The sequence below is a fragment of the Thamnophis sirtalis genome, unplaced genomic scaffold, assembly GCF_051295495.1.
Source record: "Thamnophis sirtalis isolate CommonGarterSnake01/CBP01778 unplaced genomic scaffold, rThaSir2_p1.2 scaffold_5, whole genome shotgun sequence".
Taxonomy (NCBI): domain Eukaryota; kingdom Metazoa; phylum Chordata; class Lepidosauria; order Squamata; family Natricidae; genus Thamnophis; species Thamnophis sirtalis.
The window spans coordinates 90,733,255-90,746,263 of NW_028261385.1; the positions used below are offsets into that span (position 1 = coordinate 90,733,255).

Consider the following 13,009-nt stretch of genomic DNA (forward strand, 5'->3'; position numbering starts at 1 on the left):
TGTCCCCCCTCCTATTTAACATCTACATGAAGCCGCTGGGTGAGATCATACGCCAGCACGGGATTAAATATCATCAATATGCGGACGATACACAGTTGTATCTGTCCGCCCCATGCCAACTCAGTGAAGCGGTAGAAGTGATGTGCCAGTGCCTGGAGGCTGTCAGGGTCTGGATGGGAACGAACAAGCTGGTGCTCAATCCCAACAAGACCAAGTGGCTATTGATGCTCCCTCCCAGAGATGGTCCAGCTATTCCATCTCTCAGCCTGGGGGGTGAAATTATACACCCCTCAGAGAGGGCCCGCAATTTGGGAGTCCTCCTGGATCCGCAGCTGACTTTAGAACATCATCTGTCGGCTGTCACCAGGGGGACCTTTGCCCAGGTTCACCTGGTGCACCAATTGCGGCCCTACCTGGACCAGGAGGCCCTTTGGATAGTCACTCATGCCCTCGTCACCTCAAGATTGGACTACTGTAACATGTGCTCTACATGGGGCTGCCCTTGAAGAGTGTTCGAAGACTTCAGCTTGTCCAGAATGCAGGCGCGCGAGCGATTGTGGGTGCGCCTCGGTACACCCACGTTACACCTATCCTCCGCGAGCTGCACTGGCTGCCCATTGGTCTCCAGACACGCTTCAAGGTGCTAGTCGTTACTTTGAAAGCCCTACATGGTATCGGACCTGGGTACTTGAGAGACCGTCTCCTGCCAGTCACCTCCCAAAGACCTATTAGATCCCACAGACTAGGCCTCCTCTGAATTCCATCTGCCGGCCAATGTCGGCTGGCGACTCCTCGGGGGAGGGCCTTCTCTGTGGCTGTTCCGGCCCTCTGGAACGATCTCCCCGTGGAGATCCGGACCCTTACTACCCTTCCGGCCTTCCGCAAAGCAGTTAAGACTTGGCTGTTCCGGCAGGTTTGGGGCTGTTGAACTATCCAGCCCCATTTGAGTTTACGGCTGTTGTAGAATTTTAAATTGTTGTTTTTTTATTTTTATTTTTTTGTATCCCCTCCCTTTTTATTGTTAGCCGCGCCGCCCTGAGTCTCTCAGGAATAGGGAGGCATACAAACTTAATCAAATCAAATCAAAATCAAATCCAATCAAATCTTAATGAAAAGCCCCTGCTGATTTTCTCTGATTAGTTGGGTCACCTGGAATCAGAGCAAGGAAAAGAATTCTAGAATGCCCTGGCAGTTTTGGCACCCAGGCTTGGCCTTTTTTTCCTCTTCAGCAGAGATCTCCAAGCTTGGCAACTTTAAGACTTGTGGACTTCAACTCCCAGAATTCCTCAGCCAGCCCTGCTGGTTGCCGAGTTTGGAGGCCTCTGCTCTTGAGCTTTTCACAGAGGTCTGGTGTTGTAGCAGAGATGAAGACAAACACTGGTAGGTGTGATGGGATTTGATCTGACGTAGAGAAAGAGAATGCTGAGCCATTACAGAAAAGCTATTTGAGTCCTTGGAAAATAAAAGGATAAGAGTGAAGCTCAAGATAACTTTGCCTTGATTATGTTTGTTATGAGTTGAAGAGGAGGACCTTGATCAGTTTTCAAAATGCTGATAAAATACTGCATTCAAGTAAATTCTGAATCTCTTAGATGCTCCTCTTTTCTGATCTTAAACCTGTCTCAAAGGGCTGGCAGTATAGGACAATCCTCCCTGTCTGCACAAATTGCAGTTTGGAGAGGGCCCCTGTTTGGTTTCGCTGAAAGGTAGGTTAAATATCATATAGCAGGACTTTCTTACAGAATGAAGCAGGGAAAACCAAATCACTGGGTTTCCTTCCTTTTGCTCTTATGTTTGCCATTGGTATTGTGCCAGTATGACAAATTGCGGTACTTGTAGCCTAGAAGAAGCTAATCAGATTTTCTTTTGAAAATAAATTAGGAAAGCTGCTGCCCATGATTGGTTATTCCCTGGACAAAAAACATGTACCAATTCCTTGGCTATTCCTTTTTCTTTTTAGCGTTCTTTTTCCAACAGGTCAAAGGCAGAAAGAGAAATCAACCTAAGAGTTCATTCAAACCCTTCATTCAAAGGGGAAGAATGCCTCTCTCTTACTGTAATAATTACTGGTTGATGGTAGAAGTTCTATTTGGTTTCTAAATATTCTTCACATGAGAAGCAATTGTTGCTGAAATAGTTCAGATGGACAGATGAACTGCTCGATATATTTCAAAATGTTTTAAATTTTGTAATCTTTCTTAGTTTTCTTCTCTTCAGATGTGTTGAAATGTGTCTGATCTCCAGCTAAAAAGGTTCAGGAATAGGGGTTTATAGTCCTTTATGGAAAAAACAGATGAACTACATAGAGTACAGTACAGAGGTCCTGAACTCCCAGTCCGTGAACTGGCATAGGTCTGTGGCATGCCAGAAACCGGACCACGCAAACAAGTGAAGCCCCATCCACAAGATGCAGGCAGCACACAAAACTATGCCTCCTCCGGTCCATGGAGAACATCTCTGCACGGAACTAGTTCCTGTGCCCCCAAAATTGGGGGTCGCTGGTTCATCAGTTAATTCAGAAGCATGAATGCCTAAAATCCATGGGCAGATCTCCAGTGCTGTAGGAGTCCTGCTGGCTGAGGATGATAGAAATTGTAATCCTAAACTTCTGGAAGGCATAGAAATCAAGATCGCTAATTGAAACATAAGCTGAAACCATAGAGAATAGTGCAGGATAAAGTGAGAAATGTTGCAAATGTTAATTTTGTTTGCCAGTATAAATAGAATGGATTTTTTCCCACTGAAAAGTGTGTTTTGCTTTCTCACTGAATGTACACAACACAGATTGTTGCATGGATGGCAATTGGGATAGCCAAAGGGACAAAGATGACCTGCAACATCTAAAGACTCGCTGTTCCTCCATCTTGTCTAAACATATTCAATACCACAAATGGGCCCTCAACATCAGTTAGACCACCCAGAAGAAGACAGTAAATTATAGGTTGAGTGTTGGCTTAGAATTGACATAATGTTTCTTTGGAATAAATTTTGAACAGCCTTCCCTTGTACTAGTTATAAAATTAAATGACCTGCAGAGAAAATTACCTGGTTTCATCTAGTAGTTTTTATTTAGCCACCAATCTCTTCTCTTCCTTCCTGAGCAGTATATTATTATTATTTTTTTAAAGGATGTTATTGAAATGTTTATGTTTGGAAAGAGTCAAGGGGCTGCTTGATTCAGTGAAATTTCAGTTGAAACACCTCCTCAAAACCATATTTGTGAATCAAGGGAGGGTTCTCTTCAGAACTCCAGGCGGAATCAGGAGGCCTTGAGCTACTTTATAACCTTTTGAAGTGCTTTGCAAATTCAATAGCTTCAGGGACTCTAGCAGACACTTCTCTTCCATTTATGGAAAAACTCTGGTGGGGTTTGAGTGCTGTGGTAGACACTGACAGTGATATGAGTAGCTGGCCAATAAGATTATATCACTCTATTAAATCCTACTATCAGACCTCTTTGAGGGTGGAAGTACTCATGCATACTATTCTATTTCTGCTCATTCCAATTTTTCTCTTTATGCGGGGATTTGTTTGCTTTACAGCTTATTTCAGATAAGGGAGAAGAGAGGGATCTGCTTCTTTTGCTCTGACTTGATGCTTGCTTGTTGTGGGACGCAATCATATTTCCTCAAATCCACATTTTATTAAAATGTTTGTTTGTATGACCCAATTCCTTGAAAGTGTATGTCTTTCATATTTCAGTGTTTCAATCCTTTTCATTTCCCTCCCACGACAGAACATGGAATAATAGAGTTGGAAGGGACCTTGGAGGTCTTCTAGTCCAACCTCCTGCTCAAATAGGAGACCTTACACCAGTGATGGTGAATCTTTTTCTTATGGCATGCCACAGTTGTGTGTGTGTGCACTATCGCATGTGCACGCGTGCCCACACCAATTCAACCCTCCCCACCCACCTGCACATGCGGCCCTTCCCGCACATGTGTGCATGACCCCTCCCCAGGCTCCGGAGGCTTTCCTAAAGCCTGGGGAGGGAAAAAACAGCCTTCCCCGCAGGACCTCTGGAAGCCTGCAAACTTCCGGTTGGGCCGTTGGGGCCTTTTTTTGCCCTTCCCAGGCTTCAGGAAAGCTCCAGGGGCTCAGGGAAGTGAAAAACAGCCCCAACAGCCCAACCGGAGGTTCAGGGCCATTTGGACCTGTTTTTGTGGCCTGTTTTTTGGGCCATTTGGACCTGTTTTTTTGCCTTCCCCAGCCTCTGGAGGCTTTCTTGAAGCCTGGGGAGGGCAAAAACGACCTCCCCTAGCCCCCCGAAGCCCAAAAAATCAGCTGGCATGCACCGAAGCTGATGACTGGCATGCCAGCTCACATGGCTCCACATGCCACCTATGCCATAGGTTCGCCATCATGGCCTTACACCATTTCAGACAAATGGTTGTCCAGGCTCTGTTTGAAAGCCTCCAGTGATGGAGCACCCACAACTTCTGAAGGAAAGTTTTTCCATTGATTGATTGTTCTCACTGTTAGGAATTTTCTGTTTAGTTCTAGGTTGCTTCTCTCCTTGGTAAGTTTCCAATCATTGTTTCCTGTCTTATGGCCTTACCACTCACTCACTCCCATTCCCCTGATTTTAAAATCCCCTCTGTTATCTATTGGTTGTTTTAAATAAATAGATCTCAAAGTGTGTTTGAAATTTGAAATCGTGCTAAAATGCCACCTGCATTTCATATCATGATAGTCTCTGCAAGATAATAGCTATACCTGCACCCCTCTGAGAATTACTTTAATTTCATTAATTCAGCAAACTATTTTACTGGGTCAATTATATGTGAATAAATATGAACTGTGGTATGATCAGGGAGCAGACAGAAACAAAGGAGCTGAAATAAAGATGAGCTTTGGACACTACCCCAATGGCCTGTGGTTTGCTCTTCTCTATTTGTGCATTAGCTGACAGTGTATAGAGAGGCACTTTGTGCCAAACTTCAACAAAGGAGATATGCAAAGGCAGCAGAAGGGCAATTTCTTCTGCGCCACTGGCATCAGGGGCCACTACCGTGTTTTCCCCAAAATAGGACAGGGTCTTACTTTCTGTTGGCCCTCAAAATAAGCACTTGGCCTTATTTTTGGGGAGGTCTTATTATTTTTGAGGTGCAGGAGGCGGCGAGCGTGGTCACCTCATGGCTGCTGCAATGTTGCAATATTTTCAAGGAGGGCTTATTTTAGGGCATCCGCTCAAAAGCCTGTGGTATAGATTTTAGTTTTTTTTTATCCCACCTTTATTTTGATAAATGATTCAAGGGAGCGAACATATCTAATACCCCTTCCTCCTCCTATTTTACACACAACAACAATCCTGCGAAGTGAATTGGGCTGAGACAGAATGATTGGCCCAAAGTCACCATGCCAGGTTTCATGCCTAACACGGACTAGAAGTCACAGTCTCCTGGTTTCTAGCCTAGTGCTTTCATCTCTAGACCACTGGGTCTCTAGAGCAGTTTTCAAAGTTTACAGGCCAGTTTAAAAAAAATAATCCCAGAACACATAATCTAGAACCAGAAACTCTAGTGACAGCAACATGGCTGCATTTGAGTGAGCTCCCCCCCCCCTTTCTCCATATTCTCTCACAAAACCCCATCAAGTTCTCAGAGAATCCTGGAATTCCTCAGAACAATGTTTACAAAACCCTGACATAAAGGAAGGCAAGAGAACCTTTGGCTAGGGAGGAAGATGTTGCAGAAATGGAGGTAAACCACTTGGGCGCTCTTCTTCATTCCCCCTTCCTTTTGCCTTTGATGGGCAACAATGTTCCTTCTTCCACTTACCCTAAGGTTTACAGGAGTGATGGAACCAGAATCTATATCCGTGATGGTGAACCTATGGCACACGTGCCCAAAGTGGCACGCGGAGCCATGTTGCTTGGCACGGGCAGCATCGTCTGTTCCTCTTCCAGGTTTCTGGCACGCGTGCGTGGAGAACGATCAGCTGGCCTTTGTGCGTGCAGCAGTGTAGGAAACAGGAAGACCTGGTCTTCTAGTTTTCTTGCGAGAATGGTGCGTGCCCATGCGTGCCAATAACTGGAAGAGGAACAGGTGCGCACATGCCTCCTGGGCAGCTCCTCTTCTGGGTTGTAGCCCCAACAAGCATGCACAAAGCTTGCTCACATACACTCGCTCCCTTTTCAGCGTCCGGTTCACTATCACTGATCTATATCCTTATGTAACAAGTATGCAGTCAGTATTTCATGGAATCTCTTCCAGAAGGCAGTATGTGAAGCTTTCAGTTAGTGCAAAATGAGGGGACATCTTCAGCTTCCTTGAACCCTTCTGGCTTTTATGAAGCACTAAAGCATTGGCTTTCCCATCAAATGTAGGACCCTGATAGTGTTATGGCTTGTTTGAGTGGTCTTGAGTTTTCTCCACTGCTATTTTTTTATCTTTTTTGTTTTTTAACTCTGCTTGTTTTTATTGTTTTAATGGCAAACTGTCCAGAGTCATCTATAGGTAGTCCTTGACTTATAACCACAATTGAGCTCAAAATTTCTGTTGCTAAGTGAGACAGTGGTTAAGTGAATTTTGCCCCATGTTATGACCTTTCTTGTCATAGTTGTTAAGTGAATCCCTGCAGTCGTTAAGTTAGTAACACGGTTGTTAAGTGAATCTGGCTTCCCCATTGACTTTGCTTGTCAGAAAGTCGCAAAAGACAATAACATGACTGCAGGATACTGCAGTTGTCATAAATGTGAGTCAGTTGCCAAACATCTGATTTTTTATCACATAACCATGGGGATGCTGCAAAGATCGTAAGTATGAAAAATTGTCATAAGTAACTTTTTTCAGTGCCATTGTATGTTCGAGTGCTCACTAAATGAACTGTTATAAGTTGCGGACTATCTGTAATACCTTGCAGCTTTTCCCTCAGGTGCCTTGGAAAGAAAATACTGGGAGAAGACAAGCCATCAACAGATATTGCACTGGCAAGATTGGCTAAAATGTATGAAGATAGATCTGCCAAATGGTGGAAGTGTAATCAACCATTAGGTTCTGTTCTGACCCCCTTTGTCCCACACCAACACACTCCGAGTCAAAGATACTTTACGGAATTTATTAACTGACAGACAGGTCCTTGGCAGCAAACAGGCACAGATAAGCCTTGGCAGCAATCCAACACAGATAAGCTGTCGCAGCAATCCAGCCTGCCAGGCTCACAATACTGTTCTCCAACATTCGTTAATGCGTTGACTTCTGCAAAAAGGGTGTGTGCACAAGCATTCCTTTTATAGTCTGGAGAGGAGCCTAATTACCAGCAGCTGAGTGCAATTACCTCCTGTTACTGTGCAACTGTTCCTTATGCCTATTAGCTCTCCGGTGCGGGGCATCCAGGAACAACTCACTGCTGATGTCAGGATCACACTCCCTTGTCTCTTCCCCACTGGTCCAAGGCTCAGGTGCCTCCTGGTGGCCAACCAGCCTCTTTGCGCCCTGCTTGGAGTCGGAACCCTGTCCAGGGTCCTCCACGTCCTCCAGAGCCGACTCATAGGGCCCCTCGCTGTCAGAGTCTGGTGGCAGCTCCAACGGCTCCTGCTGGGCCACAACAGGTTCATACTATCATATGTGGTGGACTTGTCCAAAAGCTAAAAATATTGGACGAAAATACATACCTGGTTGGAGAAAATGATAAAGCAGCATATCGACTTGAAACAGAGATATTTTTGTTGGGCATCCTACCAGAAAAATATGATAAAAAGACTATATTTCTAACTGCAGCCAGAATTGTATTTGCACAACAATAGAAAAATAATCAAATTCCATCAGATGAGAATGTAATTAAGAAAATATTAGAATGCTCAGGAATGGGCAGATTAACGCTTGTTATTAAGGATAAAGACGAAACTAAATATTTTCTGACATGGAATGTATTTTATCAATGATTAGACAATAGAAACAGAAGTTAGAAAGGAAGAGATAAAAAAAGAGGAAATGTTATTGTAGAGAGAATTTGATGATGAAGATGTTATGTATTGTAATTATAATGATATATAGTTATATTATTAATATTATTGTGACAAATATAATAACAAATATGTGGATTATGACTGTTTAAATAATTGTACCCAGATCACACACTGTTTGATGGAAATGGAAAGTAATATAAATAAAATAAATAAAACATTAAAAAAACACAGATATTTCTGTACTCAGAAGTGATGGATGGGTACCACATCACATGTGAGTTGAGGCATCTCATAGACCACATATTGGATGGATGTCCTTCCTTCAAAGTAAATCAGATTAGGAAGCCAATGTGATGTATGTCAGTACTATTTTTATAATAACACTTTAAAAATAGAATCTTGCCAGTCTCGATGTGTTTCCCTCCCTCGTCACTTAATCTTCATGTGAACTAAGGAGGAGCCTGTCTGAGATACGTTACACTCTTGGCATGAATTCAGGCCCCTTTTATCTGACTGTTGCCTTGCCCTTCCCTCTGGTAGCCACAGGAAAGAAGTTGGGGCCTCAAGCCACATTATAGCCTTGGTGCCACTCTTCCCACTCTCCCACAAGGTCATCCCCTCTGCCCTCTACAGTGGGTGGCTTACAGGGCAGACAACCTTATCTGTGGCTTCATATTGGCAGAAAATCACAACTTTGGAATTTTATGCTATCCTGTCTTTACATGATACTGAGATTGATAATTGGATCTCTTTCCGTGTCGAGCTGTGCTTGCCAAATTTTTCAAAAGGTATGTGTAGCCTGGCAACACAAAATACAAGGGGTTAGAATATGAAAGTGGTCTAATATTGGTTTAAATATTGGTTTCAAAAGCCCTGAATAATGCATCTTTCCTAAGGAGTCATGCTCAATTTTTTGACTGTTCATGCAAATAATTTTTGTCAACCGGATCTGGTATCTTTGGCCCAAGACAAGTTTAAAACTCAAGTCAATATTGACTGGATAAGCAGGCACACATTCCTAATGGTAGGCTTCTGCAAAGTACATAGTGCGGCTAGGAATCAGATATATGAATAAGCAAGTGTTTCCAAAGGAGATCACTGCTGTTTGTTAATTGCTTTATTGATAAGCAGTCTTGTCCCCTCTCCCTATTTGCAACTCTGCAAATAGAGTGGCAGCAAGGCTATTGATGCTTTTAACATCATTCACTTTCTCAGTTCTCATCTTTTTTCATGTCACCGGCCATAATTGCTCTCTCTTTGATGAATAGAATGTTACATTTCTTCTGCTGGTCTTGCCAATGCCCTTGGGAAATTCCATTTACTTTTCAAGCGACTAGTCCTGTATGCAATCTTGATCATAACGTATTTCGCATTTTGCACAATTCTGTGTTCATTCCATAAGATCACAAAACAGCATTGTAACTTCAAATAGTCACTGAACGAATGGTTTTAACTCAAGGATTGCCTGTATTTTTTTAATGTACCAATTGACACCCTTCCAATATCTTAAGGAGCTGCCACAAAGAAGATGGGGATCAACCTATTCTCCAAAGCACCTGAAAGCAGGACCAGAAGCAGTGGATAAAAAGTAATCAAGGAGAGAACCAGCCTAGAAACTAAGGAGAAATTTCCTGAAAATTAGAAAAATTAATCACTGGAACAACTTCCCTCTAGAAGTTGTGGATGCTCCACAGTGGTGGGTTCCGGATCCTGTTGCAACTGGTATGGTTGCAACGGGGCCCGGTGTCCTCTACGTGAACGCACGCAATGCGCGCACAGCATGCACATGCGGCATATCTTTCGGTGATGCCTCCGTGACGCTCCAGATGCTCAGCAGAGTGTCACGCAGGTGCTGTACGCACCATGCACGTACATGGAAGTGCCAAAGGCTTTAAAGGACAGGTAAGGAGCTCGGGTGGGCCTTCCGGAGCACCGTACTGGAACGGTGCCCGGTGCTCCAGGCAGGCTCTGGTACGCCCATATGGTATGAGCTTTCCTGCTTGAGCACGGGGTTGAACTAGAAGACCTCCAAGGTCCCTTCCAACTCTGTTATTCTGACAATGCTTAGCGGAGGCAAATGTTGTCTCAGGTGATGGAATATCTGCTAAACCTATGTCAGAACCCAGGTGAGGATGTTGCATCTGATCAGTGATTCACTTAATTCACAATTGCCCCCTATTTTTTATTCCAAATTTATTTTTTAATTCATACTACATATTGGTCCAAACTGCAGACAGGCTACTATTTCATTGCATGGTTTCATTTATTTGTTTTCCCTTTTTTTGCTTTGTTCATGCTTATTTTTCATATCTCACTGCAGCTTTTTTATCCTAACTCAGATGGCTTTGAAGAATTGTCCCTTAAAGCATGCTTGTTAAAAAAAATGCATAATTTAGCTTCAGTGTGCCTAATGTTGCCTAGCAATGGGCTTCTAAGAGAACAACCAGGATTGTATTCACAGATCATCCTGATTGTTCCCAATCCCTTATGGTACAGTTATATTCTGTGTATAAGGTTACTGCCAAAATGTCACCTCAGTGAGAGACATCTTTGCTTCCCCCATCTCCTAACACTTACCATCATTGTGTATTTCTTCACTTAAAACAGTATTTCACTAAGTGCTAGGTAGGTGTGTGGGAGGGGATGTAACAATTTTTGGGCTCTTTTCATATTTGTAGGAAAACCCTAAAAGGGGGGGGCAAAGAAAGGGGGCACAGGATTTTTCTAAGTTAAAGCCCATATTTCTTAGGAAATATTCTGTTCCAGGCTCAATAACAATATTGAGAAAGCAGAATCTGGAAAGAAAGAATGACATTCTCCCCCCTCCTTTTTTTTCCTGACCTACATTTTATTCTTTTTCTGACACTTTCTTTACATCCCCACTCTCCAAAGAGAAAAAAACAGATTGCTCCTATCACAGATATGAACAAAAGTCACTTGCAAAAGGCTTTGAAAGTAGGTCAAGGACTACAGGTTGCTTATTCTAACAATATATCCAGGATTTTATGAAAAGTTTTTTTTAAAAACAAAACTATAAAATGTGCATACATGGCAGACATTTCTTACAACATATGTACTATTTTTGGAAGCAGATTTCCCTATGATGATGCATGTCTAGATGTTTAGTTTTTAAGAGTATCTATTTCCTAAGTGTTTCCCCATTAAGGCTTCCATTACTTGTACACCACCTGAAGAACTGCATTGCAAAATTCAGAGTTCCAATATAACTGTATTGATTTATAAAATGCAAGATAGCAATGTGTTAAAATCCTCCTAATCACTGTAAAAGCCTATGAGAATAAAAATGCATTTGCCTGACTCAAATTAAGTTGTTTTCAGACATACCCCACTGGAAACAGTATTTCAGAGAAAACCTGAGTTTAGCCAAGGCTAAATCCTAGCCAGCTATTGACTGCATCTTAGCATAGAGAGGCATCCTGAGGAACTCCTTCAGATATGACTTCAGAGTAGAGATGTGCAGGAACTTTAATGTGACTTTACCTAAACTTAGTGGTGTTCAAAATTACTGGGCTTCAGTTCCCAAAATGATATAGCAGTATCACCAGGCTGTTCAGAGATATGAGGCCCCAAATCCAGAGCGCTGTTGTGGCCCGCCAGCAGAGCTGGCAGCAGATTCAGACTGTGAGGAACATGAGTCCGTCCTGGAGTCTGGGGAAGGCTCTAATGAGGGCTCTGTGTCAGAGGCAGAGAGGGGGGCAGAGCCGTCTGACAGTTATCAGAGCTGCCTTCAGAGTCAGACATCAGTGAGGCAGAGGAACAGCTGGAGCCTGTTCCCAGTGTGTGCATGCACAGAGCTGCCAGGAGAAGGGAGCAGCTAAAGAACAGGGTGACTAGGGAGTAAGGCCACAGGTGAACAATGAATGGCCTCTCCCAGAGGAAGTAAAAGAGGAGCAAAAGGGGAGTGGAGTTTGCAGGAGAGAATTAGTTCGCTTAATTGGCTCGTGACTCTCCGAGTCTCCTTGCCAAATTATGCAGATATCGGTGTGGCAGTTCTTTACACCAGATAAGATCTGTGACTGTAAATCCTCCCTGAAAGACTTTGCTGTATGTGAATGAGCAGAATTCACAGTACATTAATAAAATGGTTTTTTGTCAGGACCAGGAGTTTGCTTCATGCTCTTGGGAAGCCTAGGTCAGAACAAGCGCCTAGCACAGGATCAGCTTTTTAAAAGTACATTCTGAAGTTCTAAAAGTGACTTTTTCTGCTATAGAAATATAAAATACCTGCCCATACAAGTGAAAATGCTTGTTGATATTACAGTCGATTTAGTGGAAAATGATTAACCTATCACTTATCATCTGTTGGCACCTCTTGAGCAGTGGTTGCAGAGGTCAGATTGTCTGTGTTCCTTTCCCCTCAGTAGGTCTTTTCTTTGAATTACTAGACCAAAAAAACAATTTAGCTGCTGCTCCCATGTCACCAACCTGTTAGAAGAAAGATTACTTTTGGCATCTTGGAGAATCATCTTTTTTCCCAATGCAGCCCCTTTTGTTCCAGAGAAAACATTGCCAAATATTTAGTTTGGATAATGAATCCGCAAATGTCTCTTTGGCCATAGAATTTTTTTTCCTCTGTGTCCTGAGAGGTTTTTGAGTTCTACAATTCAGTCTAACTAATTTTATTGTAAAGCCAGAGTGCTGTTGCTAAGAGTTTGCTCTGGGAATTAAGCATCAGTGAGGCTCCTTTCACAGCAAGGGAAGGAGATAAAAACCCTTCATTTCCCAGACTGAAAGCAAATGGACAAAGATTGTGAACCTGGGAGAGGCAAGAAGAGCAAAGGGCAAAGCAGGGGAGATAACCACAGTTGGTTCTAAAGCAGGGTTGTGAAACTCGATTTCATGGAGGGGCACATCAGGTTTGTGTTTGACCTTGGGCCGGGGTAGGTGTGGCCGGCTCGACATCACTCATGTCGGGACGCCTGTGGTGGCCTGAGCGCTCTGCCAGCAAAAACAACTCCTAAGCTCCATTTTCGGCTGTGACGGCCTCCTGCAACCCTCTGCCGGCAAAAACAGAGCTCAGTGGGGCTGTGTGTGGCCCCCATGAGCTCTGTTTCCAGCTGCAACGACTTCCTGCAACCC

At 43.3% G+C, this 13,009-nt stretch overlaps 1 protein-coding gene and 1 long non-coding RNA gene across 3 annotated transcripts in view; both read left to right on the plus strand.

The window, feature by feature from the left end:
- PLPPR1 (phospholipid phosphatase related 1) overlaps window positions 1-13,009 on the plus strand; it is a 218,419-nt gene that overhangs the window by 93,487 nt on the left and 111,923 nt on the right. The gene's annotated exons all lie outside the window — the stretch shown is intronic.
- On the plus strand, window positions 1,309-8,073 carry LOC148045467 (uncharacterized). Its single transcript, XR_015696583.1, has 3 exons — window positions 1,309-1,380; window positions 3,737-3,821; window positions 6,865-8,073. It is a non-coding gene; the product is annotated as an uncharacterized LOC148045467 (long non-coding RNA).